The following is a 9,457-nucleotide window of genomic DNA, read 5'->3' as shown; positions in this document are numbered from 1 at the left end:
CATTATCTTTGGCCCTACATTACAGTGAATGTCTTCCCAACTTTTTATAGGCTCCAATACATGCAATACCATGGACAAAAAACCATGGGTGCACAATACTATGTGCCCCAAAACCATCATTGTTTACCTCGTCACCATCATTGTTTACCTAGTCAACTTTGACTCTATCTGGAATCAAGTCTTCCCAGCTTTTTATAGGCTCCATTACATGCAATACCATGCACAAAAAACCATGGGTGCACAGTACTATGTGCCCCAAAACCATCATTGTTTACCTCGTCACCATCATTGTTTACCTAGTCAACTTTGACTCTATCCCAAATCAAGTTTACCTACACTGCTAAGTGAGAACCCCACTCACTTTAGCCCTTCCGCCCACCCAAAATATTTTACACAGGGTATTTTTAACCCGACATCCCCCCTATCACCTAGGTCTAACCCATACTTTACTGGTAATTACCTAAGGGGATGCATGTCTTACTAGGTCTTAGAGTTGTATGCCCATTTACATGAAATAACATTTGACTCCGTTTTATATATATATATATATATATATATATATATATATATATATATAAAGAACCCATCTACATACATAGTTCATCAATTAATTGATCCACGTGCACATATTCTCCTCATTCACTGAATCTCTTATGACACATTTTTCTTGCTACTCATTTCCATTCCTTTAATTAGTTGGTCCATCCACTATAACGATGAACAAAGGTAAGAATACATGTAGCTCATAGCCTCGAGGCCCTCAAAACTACCAAAGAATGATGGGGCCAATGTATAGGCTTGGCGCACCATCATTCTCCTCCACTACCACAATGAATCATGAAGCCTCCCCAACACGTTGTCGTGGTCTTTCTTAATGAGCCCTGGAGATTCAACTTGAGCATGGTGTCCTTAGTCATTACATTAATGGCAGCCCCAATATCAAGCAAGGCATGTGGGATAATGGTGGCATTGATGTGTACATATACTACAGAACTTCCAGGGTCTAAATACTTTCGGAAAATCCCCTGCCCTAGCATTAAGTCGGACAGTTGTCCAATGACATTAATGGTAGGGGTGTCTCTTTTTCGCCTCCCCAGATGTTTGAAACACTTCTCTTTAATCAACTTGTTTTAAATAGGTACATCCTTAATAGCTTGGAGAAGTGTGATTTTGACATAGATTTTTCAATTCACCAAGAAGTTCATTTTCTTCTCGGGTATGTTGGATTGGATGAGTTAATCTTTCAGGAAAGGGTGGTGGATTCAGTCTAGGCATACTTTTTCTCTTTCCTCTTCAGTCTCCCTAGGTGGAGATGGAGGTTGGTTATCCGGGAGCACTCTCCCAAACCTAAGGTTGATTTCCTGAATTTCCACAGCATAAGAAAGGTAGGATGTCTCTCCACTGTAAACTTGTTGTGCCTGTGTATCGTTCGGGTTCAGGTTTGGTTGGGAAGGGATCTGAGGTGTTTAGGTGGAGCAGGGTGTAAAAGTTATGGTTGAGTAGGAGGTGAAGGCAATAAAGATGGAGCATTGATGTGTGGTGGCCTACGCCCCTTGGGTGGTGCATTTCACTGAGGTTGTGGAGGGGTATATGGCTGAAATGGTTGGTTGGTTGGCTGGGAATGGTATCAAGGTGAAAAAGACCAGGGAGAAGGTGTAGACCATGAGGGATGAGCAGGGGGGGGGCAAGAGAGAATAGAGGTGTTTTGGTTAGGGTTGTAATATGCATAGGATGACCCTTGCATGCCCTGCTGGTATGGTCAAGGTCCATGAGGCCTCCTTTGATTTATGTAGCAGAATTGTTCAGTCACCCTGTCAGTTCCCTCATACACAACTTTTAGTCCAGGTAGATAAGGGAACTTTTCTATGGGTTGGTTTTCTTCACAGACCAAGTAGAGACTACAGCAGAATCATGGGATGTCAGGGAAGCCACCAATGCAATGGAGGGCATGGACATAGATTGAGTTGTCCAAAAGATGAGAAACACTTTCAGTAGGGAGTGATGATGAGGCTCATCATTGTGTAAAATATATGGACCTTAATATGCCTCCAAGCTTACTAAAATCAACTCTTCTTATAATTCTTTACATGTTTTAATTATAGTTTGCTTAATGAGATGAGTAAAAGTACGATGTTATATCTAGTGGTCTAATGTGCATTGATTACAGGTTTTTGGGAGAAAATTATGGCTAATTAAGGTGCAGGAACTCGAATGAGAGAAGGAAAGATTATAGGAGATGGGTCTTCCTCATTAATTCCTCACTCATTCGAAGATCCCTCAATCAGATCTCACTAGCTCGGAGTTGTAGGCAGTTGAGTCATGAGCACCATTGGGAGCCGAACCAGTGATAGTTAAGAACCAGTTAATATTAATACTGGGAGCCAAGCCTCCCTATGTTTAAGTAAGTTGTTGGAAACTTTAGTTGTATAAATAAGGAGGCCTAGAGCCTCATTAGGATCCCTATTTTTATCCAAGAGAATATTGATCTTCATCACCACTGCCTCAATTTTCTTCATATGCATTGTATGGATGCATTCTTGGGATACGGATATAATATCATCAATGGAACAATTTGGAACGAAGCCAAATTGTTTGCCAGTGATATGTGTCAAGAGGGAAGATTTTATCCTCTCGGCAATAATCTTGGAAATGATCTTGTCAATAATATTGCACAAGGAGATTGGTCAGAAATCATAAAAAGAGGACGAGTTCGAGACCTTCAAAATTAGAGCAATAGTGGTGGACTTAATAGCTCCAGAGATTTTCCACTCGATTCTGGACTCTTCTACCATCGCCAATAGTTCCCCATTCATATTATCAAAGAAATGTATAAATAACTCCACCATCCATTTGTTTGGTACAAGACATTTATCTCTTGCAAAATATTTGAGTACCAAAAGGAGTTCTTCCACCATAATCGACTTATATAGAGCTACATTTTCCACAACATCAAACATGATGAGATATTCTTGCACTCCCCATAAAAGGTCCTCATAATTAATCCCCTCACTAGCAGTAAACAAGTTTTTAAAAAATGTGACCACTTCCCTTCGAATTTCCTCATCTGAATATACCATGTTACCATTTTCCCAGTGATATTCCGAATGGAATTGTGATTCCTCCTCTTATTGACATATTGGTAGAAGAATTTGGTGTTATGGTCCCCCACCGGAATCCATATGGCTATACTCTTCAACCTCCATGTGGTCTCCTAGACTTCTAGGATCTACATTTTCCTAGTTTCCAAAACATTTAGCCTGTTAAGTATATGTGAAGAGGGCACCTATGTAGTAAAGGTCTTCCCAGACTCACCTATCTCTGCCAAAAATGATTCCAATTCCAATGATAATTATGTGTCTTTAAGTCTCTCCCATGTTCTAGTCAAACTTTTCAATCATTTGTGTTTATAGATGATACTATCCATGGATGACCCTTGTCCAGATCCCATGGTTGCATTCCAAAAGTCTTTGACAATGGAGGTACAAGAATCATCCAACAACCAAGTATGGTTAAATTTGAACGATACCCCTCTTCTAATTGACTCTACCCTCTAGGATAAGATAATAAGACAGTGGTCAGAAAAATATGAATGTTCCATATGTGAACGAAGATTCCCTAGAGTACCACACAACAATTGATATTCACTCGATGATATTTAGAATAGAATGCTTTTGGGGAATAAGAATTCCACTGAAATTTATATATAGAAGTTTGAAGTATGCTTTAATTATAGTATATTTATTCAAGTTGATTTATTTGATCCATCATTTGAATTCTTGGAAACTAACAGTAAGTAGAAGTTTAAATCTGACGGGGCAAGTTTATCTATATTATGCGTTCACAAATTTCATGACCAATTTGCATATATTCTAGAGTGCCATTGGATTCGGCAGGGATTCTCTGGGAGGTCAGCACGAGAGGTTTTATCAAGTCATGGATCTCAACGATCATGATGTGGTGATTTCCAGAGCGACATACTGATCATTTTCTTTTACCTTGAACAAATATTTTTAAATTTCTTTTGTATATTATTATTAATTTTTTTTCATAAGAAAAAAACTAATTGGATATATATATTAAGTCATAAATTAATTATTGAGATTTATCGATATTTACACATAGGAATAACAAAATAACCAACAATAATACACATAAATCCACTGAAAAACCAAACTCAATGAGGTCTCATTATTCTTGGCCAAAAACCTAATCCACAGAAAAACCCAACTCAATGAAATCTCATTATCCTTGGCCAAAACCCTCTTAATGAAATCTCATTATCCTTGGCCAAAAACCTAGCAAAGATGGCCAAGTGAGCCTTCACCGCTTGTAGAAATTTTGAATAATTTAACACATATTCAACAGATATTATCCTGACCATGTACTATTGTGGAATACATACACAATAAATAAGCTCCTCTATGTTGATCATCAATATAGCAGCATCAATAACAATAAAACATCAAGAGCATTCACACATTAACACAGTATGTAACCCGGGGAAAGAATCTCGCTAAAAACCCCACACTATCTGTATATTAATGATTGAGACCATGTAACATTACAAAGTACAATGCTTATCACAAGCAATCCAGTACCAGCTCCACCTGTTACACACAATACAGCTCAGATCTGATCTCCAAATCTATTCCACTGCTTGCCTGCCTCTCCAACTCAATACCTGCTCAAGAACTAATGAGAATGGTTTACCAAACTCGTATTTCACCTGCAAAGAATCACTCACACTCTGTTGGACGTGAGCACAGGGTACAATTCTTGATATTGGCCAATTCATTGGCATACTCAATCCCTCTGATTGTGCAAATCATCATGCACAACTATAGTCACAACTGATAGCAATCTGATCCTCTAACACCTGTCCCTGCTGAACTGAACATGCACTGACATGCAACTGAGTTAACTGATGTATTCTATAGTTGCATTATGAGTTAATAACTTGTGAATTAATTAATAACTAATTCACCCAACTCATCTCTAGTCTATTTGCCAGTTAGACTAAATACAACCAGTTTAACAAAGCTAAACTGAACACAACTCCATCAACTGCACCTCCAGTCCACTAAACTCAACTCACTTGACTTATAACTGAAGTCCTGCATGCAAATATTAGTCATCCCATAGGTAACCACATATTTCCTTCTAGGATCTGCATGTACCACATCCGTAGGTCATCCTGAAGTGCTCCAAGAGAATAAGATCAAGTTTATAGTCCAAATATTATTATGAGACAATAATATTTGACTTTTCTATTTTTGACAGCCAGTCTAAAAATAGACTTTGATCACTCACACTGTGATCACTCACACTGTGGTCACCCACACTGTGATCACTCATACTGTGGTCACCCACACTGTGATCATCCCTGCTGGGATCAAAAATAGAACTTGTGCCATAATTTTCCTGCGGGCCCACTTAGTGAAGGCGACTCTTTTCACTAAGCTCCATCATCTTGTTGCAATCTCAACACTCCCTCTCGACAAGATATGGATTATCAGCAACCCCTATCCTGCCTTGGTGGTACTCGAATTTGCTCCTGGTGAGAGCCTTCGTCAGAATATCAGCATCCTGATCCTCTGTTGGAATGTATGAAAGCAACATGATCCTCCGCTGCACACAATCTCTGATATGATGGTACCTGATGTCAATATGCTTAGATCTATCATGAAATACAGGATTAGTCGAGAGTTTAATGCAACTCTGGTTATCACAGTAAATCACAGTAGGATCCAAATGAGAACCGAACAAACCAACCAGGATCTTCCTCATCCATATAGCCTCGCATGCAGCCAAACTTGCTGCCATATACTCGGCCTCCGATGAACTGAGTGCCACAGATCTCTGCTTCCTGCTGTACCAAGAAACTGTTGTCGATCCAATACTGAAGACCCCTCCTGATGTGCTCTTTCTGACCATTGGGCTCCCTGCCCAATCTGCATCCGTGAAGCCACATAGCTTCACCTCATCCTCCTGTCTGTACCACAAACCATATCCCGATGTGCCTCTCAAATAGCGCAATACATGCTTGCCCGCCTTCCAGAAGAGCTTGGTAGGCTTAACCATAGCTTGTGAAAGCTGGTTAACTGCATAGCATATATCGGGTCATGTATTGACCAAATACATCAGCGACCCCACCAACTGTCGATAAACAGTGGCATCCACTTCTTCTCCCGAAGTGGCATCCTCCTTCCTCCAACCTCCAGGAAGAGGAGTATCAACAGGCTTGCAACCATGCATGTTGAACTTCTCCAGTATCTCCCGAGCATACTTGCCTTGAGAAACAAACAGTCTGCCACTGCGCTGCCATATTTCCAATCCTAGGAAATAGTGAAGGAGGCCCAAATCCTTCATCTCAAACTCTGTAGCAAGATCCTTCTTGCATGACAGTATCAACAGCTCATCACCCATTAGAATCAAATCATCAACATACAGTACAATGATAAGCAACTTACCCTCCACCACAATCTGGTATAGGTTAGGATCCGCCTCGCTCTTGGAGAATCCAAGTCCTGTGAAATAGTTGTCTATCCGTGTGTACCAAGCATGTGATGCTTGCTTCAACCCATACAGCGCTCTCTTGAGCCTGCACACATGCGACTCGCTGCTAAAGACCTCAAAGCCTTCGGGTTGCTCAATGTACACCTCCTCCTCATTGACTCCATTGAGGAACGCAGTCTTCACATCCATCTGATGAATGTGCCATCCCATCTGCACTGAGAGAGAAAGAATCGTCCGTATGGAAGAATACCTTGCGATAGATGCAAAGGTCTCCTCATCATCGATCCCCTCTATCTGTGAAAAGCCTCAGGCAACAAACCTTGCCTTGTACTTCTCCACACTCCCGTCAGCTGCCTGCTTAACTTTGTAGATCCATCTCGAACCCACCACTGATTTCCCTTCCGGTCTAGGAACAATCTCCCATGCACTGTTTCTGACATTAGAATCATACTCTTCCACCATGGCGTCTACCCATGCGGGATCCTCCACAGCTTCCTCGAAAGAGGATGGCTCAGTCGCAACACACTTGCTCATAAGATCCATGTATCCAGTGTACCGATCAGGTGACTGTCTCTGCCTGCATTGGGCTGTAGGTGGTCCTACAACTTTCTCTACATCTTGAGCCAGTCGCTCAGCTTCTGTCAAGCGCTTTCGCCCTCTGATGGTTGGCGCTGCATGAGTGGTCTCTTCCACTCCATGAACCTCGTCCTGTGGCTGATCCACGTCCAGAAGCTCATCCTTAGGAACTAATAGCTCGTCATCTACATGCAAGTGTAGCTCCCTCTCAAGTGAACACTTCATGGCTTTCTCCTCCTGAAATTTTATATCCCGTCGCACAACAGTTTTACCACTGTCTGGAAAATAAACACGATAGTTGTGGGGCGTATCAGTGTACCCCACAAATATCCCAACCTCTGCGGTCAGCTCCAACTTCTTCGTGGCATCCTTCGTCACATGCATGTAAACGTTAGCACCAAAAATCCTCAAATGAGAAAGATGAGGCTTCTTACCAGAATAAGCCTCCTCGGGTGTACTCATGCCAAGTATCCTATGAGGACAACGGTTCTGCACATTAACTGTTGTATTGCATGCTTCCGCCCACAAGTGAAGGGGTAGGCCCTGATCATGCAACATTGCCCGTGCAGCACCCACAATCGTTTTGTTCTTCCGCTCAGCTACCCCGTTCTGCTGTGGGTTATGGGGAGCTATGAGCTCTCTTCGAATCCCTTCTGCCTTGCAGAAATCCTTGAACTCGTCCGAGATGTATTCACCACCATTATCGCTCCTAAGAGCCTTCACCTTCTTCCCCGACTCCTTCTCGGCCAGTGCTTTGAATTCACAGAACTTTGAATATTTCTCGCTCTTCTTCTGCATGAAGAAGATCCAGCACTTACGAGAGAAATCATTAACAAAAATCACATAATACCTGTGTTTTGCTATCGAAGCAACTGAGAAAGATCCACACACGTCTGTGTGAATTCTCTCAAGGATCGTCGTGGCGCGACTATCCTTCTCGTGAAAGGTGGCTTTCACAAACTTCCCCAAAGTACACCCCTTGCACTGATCTGACTGCGCAAGTGTGCCTTTAGGAAGCCCTGTAGTGATCTGTTGTAGTATCTTCAAGGCTCCATGGTGAAGGTGACCCAATCTCCTGTGCCACAACTCGCCATCATCCCGGCTCACCAATCCTTCTGCCTTGCCCGCCATTGTTGTGCATCCATCTACATGCAACTGATAAAGGTTCCTCACTCGAACCCCTATCTTCCGGGTCTCAACAGTTGTCTTGCTGCGCAGGAAAGCCTTTCCCTCGCTGAAAACAACATCATACCCCTTGTCTTCCAACATCGCCACTGAGATAAGATTCTTCTTCAATCCTGGAACATGCATGAATTCCTTCAATACGAAGGGTTTACCAGACTCCCTCTCAAAGGAAATGGTACCGATACCGGTCGCACTGTATCTACCATCATCGCCCATCTCGATGTGCACTCCAAGATCTTTGTCCTCCAGATCAGAGAACAAATCTCTATCTCCCGTCATGTGAAAAGATGCACCACTGTCCAAGAACCACACTGATCCCATCACACTTGAAACCAAGCATGCGATCAATGAAAAATCAAGCTCAAACTGTGAGGCTAGAGCCTCTCCTGCTAAAGATCCAACAGCCTGCTTGTTCTTCTTCTTCTGCGGATAATTAGTGGCATAGTGTCCGTGCTGGTGACAGTGAAAACACTTCACCTTGGACATATCCTACTTCTTACCTTTCGCACCAGACTGAGAAGCTTTCTTGCTCTTCCCTTTCTTTTCTTTGGCAGCCAAAGCACAATTCTCTTCATCAGCTCCCTTTGACGAAGATCCGTCCCTGGTACTCCGCCTGATCTCCTCCTGCACAAGATCTGACCATAGTCTTTCCCATCCTGGCAATTTCTCCCGACCATTGACAGAGTCCTGATAGGAATGCCAACTCTTCGGAAGACCAAGGAGAGCGAAGCTCACCAAGTCCTCATCATCGACAGTAATCCCCACACTTCCTATCTCATCTCGACACTGAGTGAACTTCGTGAGATACTTGGGAATACTGTCACCCTTCTCGCATTTGATGTTTCTGAGTTTATCTTTGAGCGCCAGCTTCCTCTGATCGCTCTTGCTTTGGAATAATTCTGTTAATGATTTCCACATCAAATATGGAGTAGACTTTCCATGGAGGCTGGACACAATGTGATCCTTCATGCCCTCCAATAGAATCCTTCGAAATTTTGCGGTCTTCTTTTGCCAAACTTCCACCTCAGCAGCATCAGTAGGCTTTGGGATATCCGTATCTATGAACTCCTTCAGCCCGTTATCATCCAATACTGCCTCCATCCTGTCCTTCCATGCAATATAGTTTGAGCTACCCTCAAGAGCATACTCCAATCGCAATCCGTTGAAAGACATTGCTGCG

The sequence above is a fragment of the Pinus tabuliformis genome, chromosome 1_2 (genome assembly GCF_031772625.1).
Source record: "Pinus tabuliformis cultivar Carrire ecotype Pingquan chromosome 1_2, CPIR1, whole genome shotgun sequence".
NCBI lineage: Eukaryota > Viridiplantae > Streptophyta > Pinopsida > Pinales > Pinaceae > Pinus > Pinus tabuliformis.
This window is presented reverse-complemented; position numbering follows the sequence as displayed.